General features: G+C 36.9%; 1 protein-coding gene across 4 annotated transcripts in view; it reads left to right on the forward strand.

The window, feature by feature from the left end:
• LOC5566549 overlaps positions 1–23,027 on the forward strand; it is a 139,039-nt gene that overhangs the window by 90,248 nt on the left and 25,764 nt on the right. For all 4 annotated transcript variants that reach the window (XM_021853152.1, XM_021853154.1, XM_021853153.1 and 1 more), the window contains one exon: positions 19,804–19,906. The gene's annotated coding sequence lies outside the window, so the exon portion shown is untranslated. The remainder of the gene's footprint in view (positions 1–19,803; positions 19,907–23,027) is intronic.

Here is a 23,027-nt window from a genome sequence, read left to right on the forward strand (position 1 = left end):
ATTAAAAATTTGAAAACAATTTAGGTATCACGTATTGCAAAATAGGGAATTATTATGTCCATAAGTTATGGTAAAATTTGATAGAAATATTGAAAAAAAAAGTCTATAATTCTAGTAGTTAGGATAATCAGGATGGACTGGTATTTTTGGAAGGAAGTAGCAGATATGTATGCTGAGATTGATAAGGATTGGGCGTACACTATGAATTTTCTTATATTTCTTTCAGAGAACTGTTCATTTCGTGAAGGTTTATCCAATGAATGGTTTGAGAAACTTCTTGTTGTAGGTTTCTGTAGAAATGCATGGTGGAATTTTTTGAACGATTGTGAGATTTTTATTTTCAAAGATTTCTACGGGCATTCCAGAAAATTTTTACTGGAGCTGTTCAATATGTGATTGTTCTTCCTATGATCTTTGCTTAATCTATAATTTTGAAAGCTATTTAGAACATTTCAAATTTAATGGACATGTTCGTCGAGAAAATTCAGCGAGAATAGACCACTTTGTAATAGTTGAAAATAAAAAAAAAAATTAATAAATCCTTCAGGCTTTGGAAAATTTAACTATCGTTGACACACGAGCCAAATTTTATCCCATTTAGCCGCCTGCATCCATACAACACGCATGACATTTATCGTTCGTGGAAGTTAACGAGCGACGAAAGAAAAAAAAAAAGCATTCACACATCACGCACTGTTTGACGGCTATCACTGTGTGTCATGACTTGTAATATTCGCTGACAAACTATGTTCTTCTGATCAAGAAACAGAGGCGATTTTTTCCTGTTTTATGTTTGCAGCCAATAGATTATAGAAGTTGTTTAGGTTGCTTTACCAGAGAATAGGAAAGTTTTTACCAATTTTATGCAAAACATAAATCTACCAAATGGTTCGATACCATTTTAGTCTGTGAGAGTTGCTGCTCTTGAATGGTCACTCGTCACATACCAAACCAGAGAGTGAATAACAACATTCATAGGGCTCTACGATTGCGATATGTCGCGAACTGATATGGTTCACGAATTTTTACACTCCCTGATTATGGTTCGAAATCTCTGGGTGAGTCTCAATGAAATCTGGAAAGATTTATAGTGAAATCATTTGTACTGTTCCTGGAGGAATCTTTGAAACACATATAAAAAGAATTTCTGTTAAAAGAATTGGCCTTATTTGAACGATGGAAGGGTCTTTTGCGCAACTCTTGACACCGAAATTCGTTCATAATACATTAAAAAAACAGAGCTACAATAGACAGAAAACGGTAAGCATCGTCCAAAAATACCTAAACTCACAGCTTCATAATTTCAATCCTTTTGCCGCTAATTGCAGCTAATTGCAGCTAATTGCGCTTCGCTGAGCAATTTCATCCGGAGCTGTGCAATTTCGAAGGTTTCGTCATTTTATCTTACTGTTCTATAACGAAGGAAAAGTTGTAGCTTCTAATAATTGTACAAAGAACAGATGATTCTCTATTAATCATAGCAACAGCAGGAGCAAGCATCGAAAACTTTTAAATTTTGACTTTTTTGAATGTTTTAACATCAAAAATCAAACTACTTAAACATTCAACATTAAAAATTTGAAAACAATTTAGGTATCACGTATTGCAAAATAGGGAATTATTATGTCCATAAGTTATGGTAAAATTTGATAGAAATATTGAAAAAAAAAGTCTATAATTCTAGTAGTTAGGATAATCAGGATGGACTGGTATTTTTGGAAGGAAGTAGCAGATATGTATGCTGAGATTGATAAGGATTGGGCGTACACTATGAATTTTCTTATATTTCTTTCAGAGAACTGTTCATTTCGTGAAGGTTTATCCAATGAATGGTTTGAGAAACTTCTTGTTGTAGGTTTCTGTAGAAATGCATGGTGGAATTTTTTGAACGATTGTGAGATTTTTATTTTCAAAGATTTCTACGGGCATTCCAGAAAATTTTTACTGGAGCTGTTCAATATGTGATTGTTCTTCCTATGATCTTTGCTTAATCTATAATTTTGAAAGCTATTTAGAACATTTCAAATTTAATGGACATGTTCGTCGAGAAAATTCAGCGAGAATAGACCACTTTGTAATAGTTGAAAATAAAAAAAAAAATTAATAAATCCTTCAGGCTTTGGAAAATTTAACTATCGTTGACACACGAGCCAAATTTTATCCCATTTAGCCGCCTGCATCCATACAACACGCATGACATTTATCGTTCGTGGAAGTTAACGAGCGACGAAAGAAAAAAAAAAAAGCATTCACACATCACGCACTGTTTGACGGCTATCACTGTGTGTCATGACTTGTAATATTCGCTGACAAACTATGTTCTTCTGATCAAGAAACAGAGGCGATTTTTTCCTGTTTTATGTTTGCAGCCAATAGATTATAGAAGTTGTTTAGGTTGCTTTACCAGAGAATAGGAAAGTTTTTACCAATTTTATGCAAAACATAAATCTACCAAATGGTTCGATACCATTTTAGTCTGTGAGAGTTGCTGCTCTTGAATGGTCACTCGTCACATACCAAACCAGAGAGTGAATAACAACATTCATAGGGCTCTACGATTGCGATATGTCGCGAACTGATATGGTTCACGAATTTTTACACTCCCTGATTATGGTTCGAAATCTCTGGGTGAGTCTCAATGAAATCTGGAAAGATTTATAGTGAAATCATTTGTACTGTTCCTGGAGGAATCTTTGAAACACATATAAAAAGAATTTCTGTTAAAAGAATTGGCCTTATTTGAACGATGGAAGGGTCTTTTGCGCAACTCTTGACACCGAAATTCGTTCATAATACATTAAAAAAACAGAGCTACAATAGACAGAAAACGGTAAGCATCGTCCAAAAATACCTAAACTCACAGCTTCATAATTTCAATCCTTTTGCCGCTAATTGCAGCTAATTGCAGCTAATTGCGCTTCGCTGAGCAATTTCATCCGGAGCTGTGCAATTTCGAAGGTTTCGTCATTTTATCTTACTGTTCTATAACGAAGGAAAAGTTGTAGCTTCTAATAATTGTACAAAGAACAGATGATTCTCTATTAATCATAGCAACAGCAGGAGCAAGCATCGAAAACTTTTAAATTTTGACTTTTTTGAATGTTTTAACATCAAAAATCAAACTACTTAAACATTCAACATTAAAAATTTGAAAACAATTTAGGTATCACGTATTGCAAAATAGGGAATTATTATGTCCATAAGTTATGGTAAAATTTGATAGAAATATTGAAAAAAAAAGTCTATAATTCTAGTAGTTAGGATAATCAGGATGGACTGGTATTTTTGGAAGGAAGTAGCAGATATGTATGCTGAGATTGATAAGGATTGGGCGTACACTATGAATTTTCTTATATTTCTTTCAGAGAACTGTTCATTTCGTGAAGGTTTATCCAATGAATGGTTTGAGAAACTTCTTGTTGTAGGTTTCTGTAGAAATGCATGGTGGAATTTTTTGAACGATTGTGAGATTTTTATTTTCAAAGATTTCTACGGGCATTCCAGAAAATTTTTACTGGAGCTGTTCAATATGTGATTGTTCTTCCTATGATCTTTGCTTAATCTATAATTTTGAAAGCTATTTAGAACATTTCAAATTTAATGGACATGTTCGTCGAGAAAATTCAGCGAGAATAGACCACTTTGTAATAGTTGAAAATAAAAAAAAAAATTAATAAATCCTTCAGGCTTTGGAAAATTTAACTATCGTTGACACACGAGCCAAATTTTATCCCATTTAGCCGCCTGCATCCATACAACACGCATGACATTTATCGTTCGTGGAAGTTAACGAGCGACGAAAGAAAAAAAAAAGCATTCACACATCACGCACTGTTTGACGGCTATCACTGTGTGTCATGACTTGTAATATTCGCTGACAAACTATGTTCTTCTGATCAAGAAACAGAGGCGATTTTTTCCTGTTTTATGTTTGCAGCCAATAGATTATAGAAGTTGTTTAGGTTGCTTTACCAGAGAATAGGAAAGTTTTTACCAATTTTATGCAAAACATAAATCTACCAAATGGTTCGATACCATTTTAGTCTGTGAGAGTTGCTGCTCTTGAATGGTCACTCGTCACATACCAAACCAGAGAGTGAATAACAACATTCATAGGGCTCTACGATTGCGATATGTCGCGAACTGATATGGTTCACGAATTTTTACACTCCCTGATTATGGTTCGAAATCTCTGGGTGAGTCTCAATGAAATCTGGAAAGATTTATAGTGAAATCATTTGTACTGTTCCTGGAGGAATCTTTGAAACACATATAAAAAGAATTTCTGTTAAAAGAATTGGCCTTATTTGAACGATGGAAGGGTCTTTAGCGCAACTCTTGACACCGAAATTCGTTCATAATACATTAAAAAAACAGAGCTACAATAGACAGAAAACGGTAAGCATCGTCCAAAAATACCTAAACTCACAGCTTCATAATTTCAATCCTTTTGCCGCTAATTGCAGCTTACTCGTTAATTCTTCACTTTACAATTAACCAAGCGTACTATTTCCTTAGAGACTACATAATGTTACTAAAATCTCCAAGACTACTGTTGACCGATGAAAACACTGTGATAAACTATGATAAAAAATAATTTAGCAGGGAACTAAACAACACCATGGATGGAATCAAATCAAAATTTACTTCAAGAAAATCTTCGAAAATGCCAGACCTGAACTATTATGTAAAGATAAATTTACCTACGGTCATTAGAGCATACACTATTTCCAATAATCTTAAATATCTTAGAATTTCGATGAGATATATTAAAAAACGTCCATAAAACTAAAGCACCACCTAACAAAGTGGCATCAGTTGAATGTTTGTAAAATTCGAAGCATTTTTTTTCGAAAATTTAGAAATATTGAGTAAAATATGGTATAAGAACGAATTTAAATAACTTGCTAAAATGTTTTCCGAAAGTTAAAAAGTTTTTGTTTTGTTATCTGGTCTCTAAAGAGTAATACTGTTTGATGATTTTCTTACGCTTCAGAGACGCAATAATTAGAAAAAAGAAGAATATGAAAATGTACTGTAATGTGCAGAATTTGTTAATTTAAGGAAAAAAAAAAAACCCAAATGAAACTACAAAATTTTGAAAATGGAAACATTTTGATGTATAATCGGAAGCTTGGTCATACATAACAAAACAAACAAACGCATATGCAACGATTGAATTTGAAATTCCATCCAGATTAGTGCAAACTGGTTGGGGTGGCCCATTTTGCATAAGGACGTTTCGGATACGGACGTGGCATTTTAAAGAGGGCATATACTTCTCATTAAGCCAAACGTTCGTATCCGAAACGTCCTTATGCGAAAGGTCTTCATGCAAAATGTCCCACCCCCACTGATTTATGAATTCATACAGGATCTACTCGCGTGGTCCTAGGAAGAATTTCTGGAATAACTTTCGCAGGAATCGAATGAGTAATTATGAAATTATTCTGGCATTACTGCAAGAGTTTGTAAAAAATGATTTGTCGAAAATTAACTGGACAAATTTTAGAGTAATAATTTTATCATGTTTGACGAAATTGCAGGTGAAACCAAAGACGATGACATAGTAGTCGAGTTCACTTCTAGTACTGTATTTGGTCCCTTGCTACCGAAAAGGGTACCCAAATTTGACCGAACGCAGTACACTTTTCACGGCATTTCAGATATTGCTCAATTACCTCATGTGCCAAAAAATTTTGAGCACGTGCAAGAAACATGGAGGTCTTTGTTTCGTCGTTGGCGAAACTCTTACTTGAACTTATAAAAAATCTTGGTGGAATTACTATTAGAATTCATGGAGGAATCTTTTAAGAGATCCTTGGAAGAATTTTTGTAGAAATAGTTTTGAAATAATCCCTGAAGAAATTTTGAATGAAATTTTGAAACTAATAAAAATATCTGGAGCAAAAAAGTAGATTTTCCTAAAAAATCTCTGAACACATAATTGTAGGAAATTCTGATGGGTTCTCTGCAGAATTTGTTGAAAGAGTGTTTAGGGGAATGCTTTGCAGAATATTTGCAGGATTACTTGGATAAATCCCTAGAGTAATGCTTGAAGAAAATATTTTCGAGTAACATTTTAGTAAATTTCAGAAAACCATATTCTGGAGAAACGCTTTGTAGAACACTTAAAAAGATTGTTGGAAGAATCAGAGTTTTTTTTTACCTGAAGGAATCAAAGAATGGATTCCCGGCAGAAATTCTGGAAATTTATCTATATATCCTGCAATTTTTTTAGGATTCCTAAAGTCGGATCGAATCCTTGAATTAATTCCAAAGACAATATTTGTATATTTTTTGAAGGAACCACAGAAAAAAAACTCTCGGATGAATCCTTAGAACATATTCTAAAGAAATTATATGGGATTTTTGGTTTAAATGCAGAAACGTATTCTGAAGGAGTCCTAGGCTTATGTGTTGGAAGTATATGTGAAAGAATCATTTAAAAAAGCATGTAAATAGTTTTTGGAAGGATGCTTAGAAAACACTCAAGGAAGTTTATAATTTTACTTCTAGAATAAAAGCACAGAATATCTTCTGAGTGGAGAAATTCCTTGATGAGCACTTGAATTTTTTTTTTGAATAAATCTTTGAAGGAAATTGTAAATAGACTATGCTACGCCCGTTGAGTCACAAGGACTCCCTGCCAACTCAGGGTCGGCTCTTTCCTCTGTTGACTCATATTCCGAACACTTAATGCCAATAGTGACTTCAAATGCATCTGATTGGCATAAATTGGCTGATATTTGAGTAAATTTTTAATTCTTTGCAAAGTTCAACTGTCAGCTGTTGGATGTACCGATAATAGTGTTGATTTAATTAGTTTTAGTATTGTTTTTACGTAAAAGTATGAAACAACATTTTGATTCAAATGCCGAATGTTCATTCTGCCTCATATTCCGAGCACCTTGATTCAAATTTCGAATAGCACGAATAAGTCGTATTGAAATGAATAATTTCGCAAATAAATGTATCTGAGCTTGTTCTACTGGTCTCAAACTAGAGAATCAACACTACTCTCGCGGTATGAATTATATTGGAGACGTTAAAATTGAATTGCAATTGACTACCATTTCCTTGTCATTTGGTGACATATTTCAGCAAAACATTTCGCCATACAAAAACCGAGTGTTCGGAATATGAGTCTGTACGGAATTTGAGACAAAACGGTACTGCTTCGCACAAACGATCTGCTTTCGCTTGAGATGCACTGGTTCCTCACCACTCACTGGACTGCTCAACAGTTGGACACTTAGAAAAAATAGCTGTTCCTTCGTTCAGTGTACTCCAGCAAGTGAACGAGGCCCACAGGCTTACTCGGAACCAGCGAATAGCCCTTTTTCGATTGGTATTGCCAAACTACATCTGCTACCAAACGAAGTCGCTGTGCGGTGGTTTGTGGGTGTGTTGTGTTGTAGGAAAAAAGCACTAATTTTCGACCCACAATAATTTTTTGCAAATTTTCGGATTTTCATTCAAAGTAGGCCAAAATCGTACGAATGGGTCGAAAATTAGTGCTGGGACAAAATTTGGCGCTCTTCTCCTATGTCAGTTTTTACAAATTGTGTTCTGTCTTTTGTGCTCTCTCAATTCGACCGTTGTGTCGTCCTCCTAACTACTGACTGCTAATCAATGAAAAAAGTTTACATCGCAAAGAGACTGGTCACAAATCCTTGGAATCTTTGGAGAAATTCAAAAAATGATGCCTAGACTCCTTGATCAACCAAAGAACCAACTGAACTTGACTTGAGACAAAGCTATTGATTTAACGCGCGTATCAATATGTAATTACTCACAGAGTTGCTCGATGTCACTATCAATGCTTAAAATTTGCTGATTTGTGCAGGCCGACTGCGATACAAATCGGATCATTCCATATCACATCAACATCATGCTGTCTATTCCATCACCAGTGCATTGATGGCGATAGACTATGGATCTCACTGATGGGTTAAGTTTAGCTTCAAATTAAGCAGATAAAATGGCAATTCATCGGTACGATATTTTCGAAAGTGTTGCAGATAGATTGAAACTATATGTTGGTCACTGAAAAACATTAATAGCATGGATAATGACCACGTGATCACTCATTCTGCAGTGATTTTGATCTAGAGTGCGATGTCGCATCACTGCTGTTGGTTGTCAAATCAAAGTGATATTGATAGTTTAAGACCATCAGCCATCAGCTGATTCGATTGATATTAAGCAACTCTGATTACTCAATTTGTTCGACGATTGCTGCGATATGTATATTCTGACAAACAACAGCAATCATCGCCACATGAGCATGATTCATTTTAAAACGTTTCAAATTAAACAATTACGCATCGGATTAGCAGCATCGGAAACAGAAGCAGTCATCACCCCCGGAGTCGTGTCTCAGCGTTATACCAGTTTGAAAGGTCAATGCAAATTCAATTATCCACGCCGCCGCCAACAAAAACTGAATCAGCGCAAAAACTTCCTTCTCCATCTACCCAAGAGAGTGCCGACAATTTGAGTAGGAGCTTCCCATATTAGGACTAGAGTACAAGTCTACCACCAGGGCACCTTCACACCGCACTGAACCAGGAAACTGATCAACAGCCGGAGAACCTGAAATTATTTCATTTATAACAGGGACTACTTACTTTGCCCCTTTCCGCACGCTAAAACCGCATACTTGATCTGGTGCTGCTGTTACTCTCGAACGATCGTTTAGGAGTCACTCAACAGTGCATAAATCAGTTTCTCTCCTGTAGTAAGCATATGCAAAAGCTAGAACGCGCACTATGGGTCAGAAATTTCACGGCAAAATTCCAAGCATGATTACTTCATGAACAATAATCAGTCTAAAAGTAATCCAAACTCTAATTTGAACACAATTACAACTTGGGTATTCCAGCTCTGAAAAAACATGAATTATCACCATTCTCAAACCCCTCCCCTAATCTTTCGTGATCAAATTTATGTTTTTCTCTTATACATTGACTGTTAGAGTTACATTGTTTATTAATATCGGTGTAGACTATGCAATTAGCAATATTATGTAGGGAAAATGTACCAGTTATGACTTTAGTGGTTTTATATTTGGCCATATGTGAATTCTCGATTTTCTTTTATATATTTATACTTATAATTATTTCAACACCACGATATAGCTGATATCAAACACACAAAATGAATAAAAAAATGGAAAAATATTGTTACGTATATGGCGAAATAAGGATTATTTCATTATGTCCATAACTGGTACATCTACCCTATACAAGCGAAGTTTGTAGATAAAAACACCAAAAAGGTAATATTTGGGGGTAGCAATTCATTCCAATCCAATTCAAAATTCATCTTGAACACACCAAATTTAAGTTTTACCTGTAAAGTTTGGATTAATTTCTGGCCCATAGTGCGATGCCATGAATCAAATCTCGTAGGCTGCTGCGATTTCCAGCCCGTTTCTGCGGTTTTGCAACGGCGACGTCTACGTTGTCGTCGCCTGCTGCGGGTGAAAATTGCTTCTTTTTCAGTGACACTGATCTATGGCGGGACAATGTCAATGACGCGCCGTCGCTGATGGTCTTCAAGGCCATCCCAGGAAAGAATCGATGGCTGCTTTCCGTTCCGGTCGTCGTATATTTCACTCTTGGGTGGTTGCTTCTGCTGGTGGCGATCATCATCCATCCGGGGTGCGACAGTTGCATAAAATTTATACCGCGTCGTAATGCGCTTATTACCGTCTATTAAGGTGAATTTATTGACTGATTAATGGCAACTCCAGTCAGGCCATAAATATTGTTTGTCCATCGTTTGCGAAAGCGATCTCTCGCAGAAAGATCTCTCAGTGGAGTTCGGAAAAGATGTTCTGTATATTATGCCTGTGTGCTTCTGGTTCCTGGTGACCTTGGAGGATTGTGGTTTTTGTTTTATTGCAATCTGAAGTCGACGAGAGTAAAATCATTGGTTTCACTGTGATGGCGCTAGAAGGCTTGTTTGCGCACCGTCGAGGCATGTCTAACAAGAGATTTGATAGTTCTGGTTTTCAACGCAACTAAGTTCTTCAGCTTAACAGTTCCATAATCGGAATCCGAAAGGATTGTCTCCGATCGGAAACCGGATTGTCACCATTATAAAAGTTGTTCGGCAAATGCATTCTCCCATAACCTGTTTCTTCGAGGATATAAATAAATATCATAAATTTATAAAGCGTTTTACAGTCAACTCTCCATAACCCGATATTGTAAGGACCATCGAGTTTGGGAGGTATCAAGTTACAGAACACAAAACCTGTGCAAATGCGATCCAAGAGACCATCAAGGTAGCCATAAAATCCAACTTTTACTATGGTTTTCTAACTCGTTATCAAGATTCCGAATACCGAGAAAGGAAGTGTTGACTGTAGTTTGAAATTGTATAGTGGTCGACTTTCGTTTAGACGAATTCCATTTTTTTTTCAAAAAAATGCCGAAATTACCAAGACATTAGTATTATTGGAAAAAAAGTTTGGTAGTAGTTATAAGGGTAGTTCAAATTATCATTTTTTTTTTCTCCACATCGTTCATTCGATTTTTTAAGCATTAGAATCGCCGGCTGCAACTTTGTCGAAGACCATTTTCAAATCGGATATTAAACAGTGCTTCTATGTTTCACTGCATTTGTCTAGTTATGCTTATTTCCATGACATTTTTTGTTATGCATTCCATTAGTCCAGTTGTTCATTGATATCATGATTGAGCTACCTCGAATCACGACGATTAATAATGAATTACTCAATGTATATTTCCAAATTCTGTGTGCTCATATGATGTTTACAAAATGACATTGTATTTTGTCCCATGTTTTTTTTTCAGGGTATGTGTATGTGTCTACTTCATTAAATCATCTAATAATGTTAGTTGTTGACCAAAACAACAAATCTTCTATCTGCTTCTATATTCTTCTTCTTCTTTGCATTAACGTCTTTACTGGAACAGAGGCTGCTTTCCAGCATAGTGTTCTTATGAGAAGCACTTCCACAGTTATTAACTGAGAGCTTTCTTTGCCAACGTTGCCATTTTCGCATTCGTATATCGTGTGGCAGGTACGATGATACTTTACGCCCAGGGAAGTCAAGGAAATTTCCATTACGACAAAATCCTGGACCAACAGGGAATCGAACCCAGACACCTTCAGCATGGCTTTGCTTTGTAGTCGCGGCCCCTGCTTCTATATACCTATAACTAAATGAAAACTGAATCGGTTTTCATTTACTTGAAAGTTGACCACTTTATCAGACAGAAGGCTTCGTGGCCGTGTGGTTAGTGTTACCAAGCATTTAGCCGCATCGTGTCAAGGAGTGTGGGGTCAATTCCCGCTTCAGTCCGGAAAACTTTTCGCCAGGATAGTATTTCGACTGTGCCACTGGGCGTTGCATGCTAGTCCGTTGTCTAGTGTGGTGCTTCCTTTAAGGGGCAAATCGTCCACTAGAAGCATTAACGTGTCAGTGTCTTTCAAAACAAAAAAAAATCTTTATTCACAGATCTGGGTAAATAAAGTGTTAGTTATCTAAATTGAATTCAACATTGTAGTCACCTTAAATTTTAATTTATCAACAGATACATTTGTAAACAAATAGAAACACAATGGCTCTTGATGAAATGAATCACTGGAAGGATTCTCATAAGAAATCTGCAAGTATACTGATGAGAATCGTGCAAGGATACTGTTGATAATCCCAGGATTATTTGGATTGAGTATTCTAAGAGGGTTCTAATGACAATCAAAAGAAGATTTTGATCTGTTGAAAATCTTGGACACATCCTTATGAGAATCTATAAATATTCTGATAAGAACCCTGTACGGATTCTGAATAGATTTCTGGAATGATTCTGATGAGAATTCTGTATGATTTCAGATGAGAATCCTGAACGGTTCGTGATGAGAGTCATGATAGGTTTGATGAGATTCCCGGAAAAACTCTAATAAAATGCTGGTTGATTTCTGATGAGAATCCTAAAAGGATGCTGATAACAATCCTGAAAGGATTTTGATTAGAACCCTGAAAGGATGCTGATAACAATCCTGAAAGGATTCTGATGAAATCCCTTTGAGGATTCTGATGAGAATACTGAGAGCATTTTAAAATGAGCATAATGAAAAGATTGTGATGAAATTCTTGAGAAAATTCTGATTCTCATAAGAATTTCTTCTTATCAGAAACTTTCCAGAATATAAGGATAAGGATAAGGATAATGATAAGAATTGTTAAAAGTTTCTGATGAGAACTCTAAAAGAATTGTGATAAAAATCCTGAAAAAAATCTTGAGGAAATTCTTATTTAGAATACTTATTAGAATAATCACAGGCAGTGCTGTTAAATGTCATGAACATCCAAGAGGACCAACATTTAGATTTGGTCGGAGTATTCCGGAACCTGTTCCGCTAGGGTGTGATGTGGACATTTTCAGACCATCATATAAATCCATCATGTGACGGCTCAAAATACACGATTTTTCATCCAGATATAAATGAATACCATGCTAAACACCTGACGTAACGTCCCTACTGGAATAGAGCCTGCTTATCGGCTAAATGTTCCTAGGAGCACTTTCAGAGTTATTAACGGTAAGCTTTGCCATTTGACCATTTTGTTCAATGTATATCGTATGACAAGCACGAAGATACTTTATGCCTGGGAAGTCGAGAAAATTTCCGACCCGGAAAGATCCTCTACCGGTGGGATTCGAACCCATGCCCCCAAGTTTGATCTTGCTGAAAAGCTGCGCGTTTGCCGCTAAGGCTATATATGTATATAAGTTATCATACTCGAATTCCGATTCCGTTATTACCAAATCAAAAAAAAAAAAAAAAAATAATACAGTTAACTCTCCCTTACTCGATATTCCGTATCTCGATATCGAGTTAGAGAACCATAGTAAAAGTTGGTTTTCATGGCTAACTCGATGGTCCCTTGGAACGCAGTTGCACTGCTTTTGTGTTCTGTTACTCGATACCTCCCTAACTCGATGGTCCCTTCAATATCGAGTAAGGGAGAGATGACTGTAATAATAATAAAAATATAAGTTCTTCTTCTTCTTTCTGGCGTTACGTCCCCACTGGGACAGAGCCTGCTTCTCAGCTTAGTGTTCTTATGAGCACTTCCACAGTTATTAACTAAGAGCTTACTATGCCAATGACCATTTTTGCATGCGTATATCGTGTGGCAGGTACGAAGATACTCTATGCCCTGGGAAATCGAGAAAATTTCCAACCCGAAAAGATCCTCGACCGGTGGGATTCGAATCCACGACCCTCAGCTTGGTCTTGCTGAATAACTGCGCGTTTACCGCTACGGCTATCTGGGCCCCTAGAAAATATAAGTTATCAGAATTATTTGACAAGTCATAATTCATGTTTTGGATAAGTAAAACGACATTTTATTGCTTGCGAATTATAACTTTTGGCATCAATCGCAATTTTAAGACCTGTTCTAACAGGGCACCAGAAGTTCTTCTAGGAAAATCTCCAGAGATCATTTCGAAAATTCCCCTCCAAGTTTACCCAGAGACTCTTTCAGAGAATACTCCAGGAATTATTTCGAAGATTTCTCAAAGCAATTTCTTCACTTGGACTTTTGCCAGAGATTCCTCCAGGAAGATTTTTTGTTCGCCGTGATACATTGTAGACCGGTTTCGATAGGGCTCCAGGAATATCTTAGCAATTCCTCCAGGAGTTTTTCCAGGGATTCATCCAAGGATTCCTGCAAAATAATATTTACAGGGATTCCTTTAAAAAATTCGCAAGAAATTACTACAGGCATGATTCCTTCATTGATTTCTACAGTTAAATTTTTAAGTGGTGGTGGAGTGGTTTGGAGGGATTATTATAGTATGTTAAAGTTCAATCAATGGTTTTCATATATTCCAGGAATTTCTCCAGGAGCTACACTAGGACATTTTCTTCGCAGATTACTCAATATATTTCTCAAGTGATTTATTTATTCAAGTGATTATAAGAATTATTCCAGGGATTTCACCACAAAAATCTCAACAGGGATTTTATTCCTGCATTCCTATATAAATTCCTTCAGCTTTTTCTTCAGGCATTTCACAAAGGATTGCGTCAGAAAAATCTCAAAATGATTTCCTACAGAAATTGTTCCAAAGATGAGCTAGCACACAATCAACTGCATATTTTAATGAAATATGCTTTTCGTCTACGCAGTCTTTATTGTAAAAAAGCCGTTGAAAAAAATAAAGACTGCGATGCCAAAGAGCATATTTGATTCCAGGGATTTTTTGTCAGGAATTCATCCAGAGATTGCCTGAGGAATCCCAAGATAGGCTCCTGCAAGAATTTTACCAGGGATTCTACCAGGAATTTAAATAGGGATTCATCATGGGGTTGTTCTAGTGTTACAAAGCATTTTAGCCGCATCGACAAAGGAGTGTGGGTTTGATTCCCGGTTAAGTCTTGAAAACTTTTTGTCAGGAACATGTTTCAAATGTGAAATTGGGCATTACATGATAGTCCGTTGCCTGGAGTGGTGCTTTGTTAAAAAAACAAATCGTCCACTGGAAGCATTTACGTGTAGGTATCATAAAAAAAGGTTTCTCCAGGGATTGCTCCAGAAATAACTTCAGGTTTTTTTTTTCAAAATACGTCTTAAGAAAAGGAGTTCCTAGAGGAATCTTCAAAAAAATTATCGCAGATGAAATTCTGGATGAATTCTTATTCATATTGATGAAATCCCTAGAGGAATTCATGGGCGAATTCTCGAAGAATTCTCCGGATGAGTTTTTGGAGGCCCAGAACGAATGTCTGGAGAAAATCTCTGGAAGATTACTTGAAAAGATCCTTAGAATAATTCTAGTTACGATATCCCTTGATGTAGGGCTGAGAGAAATCCTAAAGGAAACTCTTGAGATGTCCCTCAATTCAAGAAGTTATTTATTGTAGAATCCCTAGAGGAGAATTTCCGGGGCGATCACGAAGTGAATCTTGAGAAGACTACCAGAGGAAATTCTGGAGAAAGACCTGGAGAAATATCTGAGTAATCCCTGAAAAAATCGTCGTACTGTAACTTGGCGAAAGCCTTAAAGACATCTTTGCATTAATCCCTGTAGAGATATTCCTAGAGGTATACTTAGAGGAGTCTCTGACCAGATAAAAGAAACAAGATTATAACAGAATGTGTTATGTTGTAATAAATCTGTTACCGTTTTGATTCATATTACGGACAGCTTCAAATTCCGGACACTCTACTTTGTATGAGACACATTTCACACGAAATGTTTCAAAGAATCATGTTAAGTCCACACATTTTTATTTATTTAAAATTATCCATGTTTCGGAATCGAAACCTTCACTCACCATTCGAAAGTTAAGGGGTTCGAAGCTTCGATAACGCAGAGGAATCATACGAAGTGATTTATTTTGCATGTTCTTTTGTGAGTTATACTTCACTGAGGCCTTAAGTGTCCGTAATTTGAATCAAAACGGTACAAAAAATGTGACAGGTTAAGAACACATCTTGGTCACAAAATTATATCAACAGCTTTTGTTTTAATATGTAATAATCTTGTTATGTGATTCTGGTTGGGCTTCTGCAAAGAAATTCGGGGAATATCAGGAGGAGTCCCAGAAGTAATCTTTGAAAAAATTCCCTGAGGGATCCCTAGAGAAGTCCTAGTGAAGATTTTACTGGAGGAATCTATGGCGGAATCACTGGAGACAATCCGGCAGAAATTCTTGGCGAAATACCTTTAGGAACATCACTGCAAAAATTCCTGGAATAATCCTTGGAGGAATCCCTGGAAGAACTCCCAGCAGAATTTTTGAACGAATTGCTGAAGGTTTTTCTGGAGCCCTTTAGGAACCGGTCTTATAGCGAACAAAAGTTCTTCCTAAAGGAATCTCAGGGAAACCGCTTATGCAATCTCTGGAGACAGTAGAGATTATCCTGGATCTTGCGGGTCCTGCACATAAGGCTGCACGTGTACAATAACTCTATCTTGAACTGTATACCTGTATATACTCTATGGTCAATATCGATTTATAGAGAATTGACTGTATACTCATTTTTCTTTCTAATTTGGTCGTAACGGAAATGATATTCGATTATAAAAAAAATATGTTCGAGAGGCCTAGCGGTAAACGCACAGCTTTTCAGCTAGACCAAACTGAGGGGCATGGGTTCGAATCCCACCGGTCGAGGATCTTTCCGGGTCAGAAATTTTCTCGACTTCCCTGGAATAAAGTATCTCCGTGATGTCATACGATATACAAAAGCAATCTGTTCCAGTAGGGACGTAACGCCAGGTGTTTAGCATGGTTTCCATTTACATCTGGATGAAAAATCATGTATTTTGAGCCGTTGCATGATCGAACTATACGATGGTCTGAAAATTTCCACATCACACCCTAGCGGAACAGGTTCCGAAATACTCCGACCAAATCTAAATGTTGGTCCTCTTGGAGTTCTTGTAAATCGGAATGAAAAACCATGAGTTTTGAAACGTCGTTTTATACATGTGTATGAAATGCTATACGCCAGTTCCTTCTGGAACAGGTTCCAGGACCCCTTGTGTCCTTGTGCCCAGAATGACCATACTCACAAAAATTTCCAGGATTCCATTCTAGAGTTTCATATAAAGCTAAAAGAATGAAAATCGGTACAAAAATCGATTTTTGAGAACGTTTCAAAGTCATGACCATTAATGCAAAATGTGTCACTTTTTTGTAGCGCCGTTCTTAGATATCGCTGAAAGCTCTTTTTAGCGTGAAAATGTTTGTTTTCAGAAGTTAGGAAAAGTCAGAAAATTTCAGATTTCTATCTCTTTTTTCTACAAAGGTACAGCTTATTTACCGCTCCCCTTATTGCTTATTCAATTTCTGAAATCACCAATCAAATTCTTTGTGACGCATTTAGGATACAGTTTGAGGAATATGTAATCGTGTGGGTGTGGTTAACATTCGACTTGTCATTTAGTGCTTTGTTCGCAATAACTCACGACATAAGTCGTTAAAAAACTCCCAAATTACGCCCACCTAAATTCAATTATTATCGCCACAATGACATACCAATATAGCAATTGACTTTGTGCACTCGCAGTGCAACAGTAATTTGAACCATGGCTCAAATTCTCGCCCGTTTACTGCGCAAACATCCGTTCAGATGTCGTTTCGTTCGCTTCCCAATCTTATAACCGAACAAACATCAGCGGTCTCGTTCCCGCTCGGTTTCCGTTCTCGCCTACCCGATCAGGAAGGTATAACAATATTGAAGCACAATTACAGTCAACTTTCCATAACTCGATATTGAAGGGACCATCGAGTCAGGGAGGTATCGAATTACAGAACACGAAACCAGTGCAAATGCGATCCAAGGGACCGTCGAGTCAATCATGAAAACCAACTTTTACGGAATATCGAGAAAGTGAGAGTTGACTGTATAATAATCGTTAATATTTATATCACCGTTGGTTTTATTTAGATACGCTTATGAAACGTGTTCTGCAAACTTTAAAAGTCATTTTTTGTTCCTATAACAATATTTTCTAAAAAGAATAAAACTTTTAGAAAAAATACAAAAAAAGAGTTAAAAGTTACCCAAACTAGTTTTTACCCAAAGTTTTATGTGTATTTATTTAAACTTTAAAGAATCGTATCAATATCTGATATAGTTTTGTTATGGGCACCTATCAGCTTTATTTTTATAAAAGACGGTTTCATTTATTTAAATAAATTATACCAGCTGCTACAATTCTGTTTTGCGCTCCCGATCGGGATTCCGCCGCCAACAATATAATTCTAGCTCGTGCGGCGTCAGCGACCCAGCCAATAGGGGTACATGTGCCTCTACTAAGCGGAGAAGCATTGACGACTCCTTAAAAGGCATCGGGAAGGTAACCTCCTTTTCCAGAAGTGGCTTCACATCTCTGCCTGCCAACGAGTTTGTTGTGTTGACCGACGACCGACCGGTTCAAAGCGGTTCGAATGTGCCCTCTAAAGCATCTCAGAGAGGTGAGTTGAGCTGATACCGGCAATCAATAAATTGACAATGGTATGACACCTTATGGTGGTGGAAATCCTGACGACGTTTTACGGACGGATGCTTCCCGATTGACGAAACCTTAATTGACCACAGTAGGCCTGTCTTAAGTGCATCCCGTCTTTCGTCGGGATGTGAATTGCTTGGATGAATCTGAAGATGCAATTAAATTACCTACTTGAAGACTTATGGTAGTAGGCTATTGTTGCTCAGAGGAGAACTTTGCACTCAGCAGCCAATCCAGTTCGCGACGCGGGCAGACGAATTTGGCGCTGTGTACTTGAGATTACCACTTCCTCTTGCGTACAAGTCGTCAACCTCTTTCTTACTCTGTCTATCTCTTTGCCTTCATGAGGTGGATAGTGGAAGATAGGCGGCAGTTAATGACCAATAACAACCGACCAACCATTGAGCTTTGTCTGGTTGTTTTTTTTTTTACTTCGGGCGAACCACATGCGTTACTGTTTTAGTTCCGTTCGTTGGACTGTTGACAGTGGTTTTCAAATTAGCTACCACAACTTACTAAACGAGGTAACAAAATTTCTGTTATTCAGTAAAGTAGGTATGCAGTCTAAAACCTCTTAGAGAAAAGCATTTTTCCTAATTGGGACTATTTTTGCCATTGAATAAAAAAAAACTATATAACGCTTAATACTTAGAAGTATGTCCAGAACAGCCTTCAACAGCCTTCAAAAATGCTATATGATCCACCTTTGCTGGTTTGGCAGACACTGCCGCACAAATACAATGGACTTGCAAATGGATAATGGATCTTCCTCTCATGTATCCCTGCCCTACCCTAAGGAGGACTTCAGGATAGTCGATAAATTCACCCCCAGTAGACCACCACGTCGCGCCTTCCGAGTAATCAGCTCGGCGATACGGCGAAGATGACTCTCCGGTCCGGTCGTGCCTCGATGACCTCGAAAGATACCAATATGGTCATGCCGATGGCTCAACTGATGGACGACGACTACGAAGACTCGAGACTATACGGATGGTAGCTATACGCAGTTATGGCAATGTCGATGATGAATCTGCAAATTGGCTGCAGACGACACGACGCGCTTCCTTCGGGGCAGGTCCGGTCCCAATCCGGGGTCAAGTCGTCCGAGATGTGGCGAGGTCCGGTGTCATAGTGGTTTGAAGGTGGCCGAAACCTCGAACATTGATGTTGAAGTTATGTATAAAAAAAAACTATTTGAAAATAAAAACTTTTCTTCTTCTTGGCATTACGTCCACACTGGCCTGCTTCTCAGCTTAGTGTTCTTTTGAGCACTTCCACAGTTATTAACTGAGAGCTCTCTCTGCCAAAGTTGCCTTTTTCGCATTCGTATATCGTGTGACAAGTACGATTATATTCTATGCCCAGGGAAGCCAAGGAAATTTCCATAACGAAAAGATTCTGGACCGACCGGGAATCGAACCCAGACACCTTCAGCATGTAGCCGCGGACTCTAACCACTCGGCTAAGGAAGGCCATTACAATTATATATACCGTTCAAATGGAACTATTAGGTTTCGACCAATGTTTGTTCAAGATTGAACCACTGTGCAATAGCCACGAGTCTGTTTTCGCTTTCCTTCAGTTGGATGGTATTTCAGCGAAGAAGATCCTCTGATTACCTTTCGCTCACAGCACATGCTTCGATTGTGGCTAGGGTTTCTTCCATTCGTAGAAAAAAAAGACGCTCATCGATCAGCAGCCAATCAATCATTTATTGACAATAATCAGAAACGCATAAAATCCGGCTGATGACTCAATTGTTGCTGTTGTTCTCCTTTTATTGCAGATCGCCCCGGAACCATAGACGACCGCAAAATACCACCGAGTACCTGGAACATAAAAGTCTGATTGAAACTAGTGATTAAGGGAAGCAAGTTTAACATCCAGAGGTGAGTTCATTTATGATCGATAAGTTTTTGTTGTAACGTAATCAAAGATCGCATTTCTAATAATTCTTTCCATCTTGTTGCACATCAAAGAATTAATTTGTTGCTGAGAAATTAAAATAAGAGCACCATTTGACAATTATCGACAACCAAATTTCAAACATCAAATATTTTTCTATCGAAGCATACAAATGAAAACATTCAGATTATTTTTTGTTCTGTTAGCTTCCCACTGACGAGAATTCCGAGTCTGTCATCATTTTCAATCAATACGCCTCAAAGTACGGCTGTTTTGGAACAGCCGAAGAGGTTCGTCTGCAGTTCTATGGGACAGAAGAAAACGAGGCTGCCTACAATAGTCACACTGACAAGAGATGTTCGCAGCGTTGTGAAAACGTTTCCAAAGAGTTTTTAACAATTTTCTCCGCGTTAATCGATAAAAGATTGAGCGACGTATAAATGTAAACAGAAAACACGTAATTTGTCTGTTGATGTCCGAGAAAATTGCAAAAATAGCGCGGCATCGGCTTAGACCGCCGAGAATATGAATTCTCTTATATTTTTGCTGCCAATATTTACTTAATTGTGTCGGAAAAGTTGAACACACAATAACAGAATATTTATAAGTAGAATCAATACTAAAAGTTATATTTTTGGTGGATTGGAATCATGGATTTTGAACCCTTGAACGTAATATTAATACAATGAAGTAGAGGCTATCAGAGCACCAGTACCTTTCGAACTGAATGCCTTCATCGTCATACAGGTGTTTATCGTGACTACTAGTTATAAATTTCAAAAAATTTAAAACCGTTTGAAAAGTCGCTCCATACTATGTCTTGCATTTGAAAAACGTAAGGGATTCTGAGTGAAAATTTTCGTAATTGCAAAAAATGTTTTATGCAACTCGTTTCAAAACTCGGCGAGCCTCGTTGGATAAATGAACTACTTGAGCTGAAAAAATCATCATTTTTGCTACTTTTTATAGTTTTTCACTACCAGAGGGGTCCTATTTTTTACTATGGAATTTGACATATTAAATCTGGAGCATAATTCATACTAGTTTGAACTAATTTCTCCAGAATGAAACTCAAGTTATTCGTTTGATTTGTGTGGCATGATTCGTTTGACCACATTTGCGCCAGCACATTATTGAGTTTGTGAACAGTGCATATTAGTATGGGTGAGCTCTGCTACCGTTTTATAAGAGACAACAAAAAGAGGTCCGCCTAGCAAACTCTTGAACACTACAATACTAACGCTTTTGGGAAATTTTTCGTAATTTCTACATGGTAATTTCAATATAAACCTACATCGTCTTTGAGCCACCTTTAAATCACCTATTGAAATTTTTTTTTTAGAACAGTGTTTTTGTCATAAGGATTGTAAGATGGTAAAATGTTTTTTCTATGTTCAAAATCGTACCTAAATTCCAATCCAATCAGGATCAGAGTCATAAGTGTTCCTTAAAAGTATCTTGTTGAAATCCAGATTATTTTATACTATAAAATCCTCCTTAGATTTTGCAACGTACAAAAACATTACGATGTAAAGAGGTCTGCTGTAGTTTACGATACCATATTAAAAATGGAGAATTTTTTAAATTAAAAAGAAATGGACTTACCGCAATCGGTGTACGACACGTTATAAGTCAGATCCTATAAGAGGTTTGGAAGACTGGCCGAGATTTTTGATGATAATGTCCTAATAATACATCAAAAATATCTAAAAAGGTTTCCAAAATATTATCATTAGAATCCGATGGTGGTTAGAAACATAACATTTTGTTGTGGTCTCCTACACATTTATCAATTCCTTTAGGCTTTAGTCGTAGATCATATTGAATGTAGAATTTTCTACTTACACTTGACCCTCAATTCATGAACTGGATCTTGGATTTGTAAATTATATCTGCACACTGATAAACGAGGATGTGTTGTTTATAATACAAGGTTTTGCTTTTTGAAGTCGGTTCGTATTAATATGAAATTAACCCTAACAATTTAAAAACATATTTTATTTTTTAGATTCTCTATAATATCGAGTTATGAGTTGTCTGTACGAGTTACCGGAGTTTTGTAATTAACGGTATAGAAGTTATTTATTATAACAAAAAAAAAAAAAAACAAAAAAAAAACATTATGTACAGGCCTTAGGATTTTTCTGAGTGAATCATGGATTATTAAAAATCTTGATGTATTATACCAATATTGATGTGTTTCCGACCAAGTTTTAAATTGGTCACATTTCTCGGGGCATTTGAACCAACTATAGAGTAGTCATGGCAGCCGGTGGTGCTGAAAATGCTTCCAGAAGCATCACCTTTGAAAATATTGAAGTTTGATGCCCATATTGATATGGCTCCAGATATGTTTCTAATCAGCCACTTCCCCTAGGGCACCTGGAACCTACTATAGAGTGGTCAGTGCATCTAATGGTTCTGAATATGGATATAGCTATATACATGATTGGTAATACAAATATAATATTTTCCCGGATCAGTTTTACGGAAATGGTCATATTACTGAAGATTTTCAACGAATTTTAATGCGTCCGCCGGCAATCAACTTCCTATTAGTTCTAGTTTCTAGGAAAATTCTAAATATCTATACAACTACACACCGCACAAAAATACAAGCGACAGAAAAAGTGCCATTTGGACATTACCTCGGAAAATCCGGAATATCTCCGGTGACCGGTGGCCAATATTCATGACCAAGCCAGTTCCTGAAACTAAACCAAATTTGCCGTCGATTGCTTCCGGCTGCATCGAATTTCAACAATTTTCCATAAAATTATAAGCATTTGAATTTAGGCAAAATTTTGCCGATCTTCATCGTTTTGCCTATCCCCTGTGGCATAGACCCCTAACCATATAACAATAAAAGAAATCTTGAAGTCCATAAAAAACAGCAAAAATCTACATAGGGCATGAATTTTTTTGTAATTTTAGTTTAAACTAGGAAATTGAGATGGTTAACCTATAAGTGGAATACAAAAAAAGGGGAATAATGATGAACAATAAGAATACCACAGAACATAAAGCTGTGCAATTAACCTTTACGTACCCGACCTTCGGCAAGGGATTTTCAAATATCTGACATTTCGTCAAATTCCAATCGAT

This window comes from Aedes aegypti, chromosome 3, assembly GCF_002204515.2.
Source record: "Aedes aegypti strain LVP_AGWG chromosome 3, AaegL5.0 Primary Assembly, whole genome shotgun sequence".
Taxonomy (NCBI): Eukaryota; Metazoa; Arthropoda; class Insecta; order Diptera; family Culicidae; genus Aedes; species Aedes aegypti.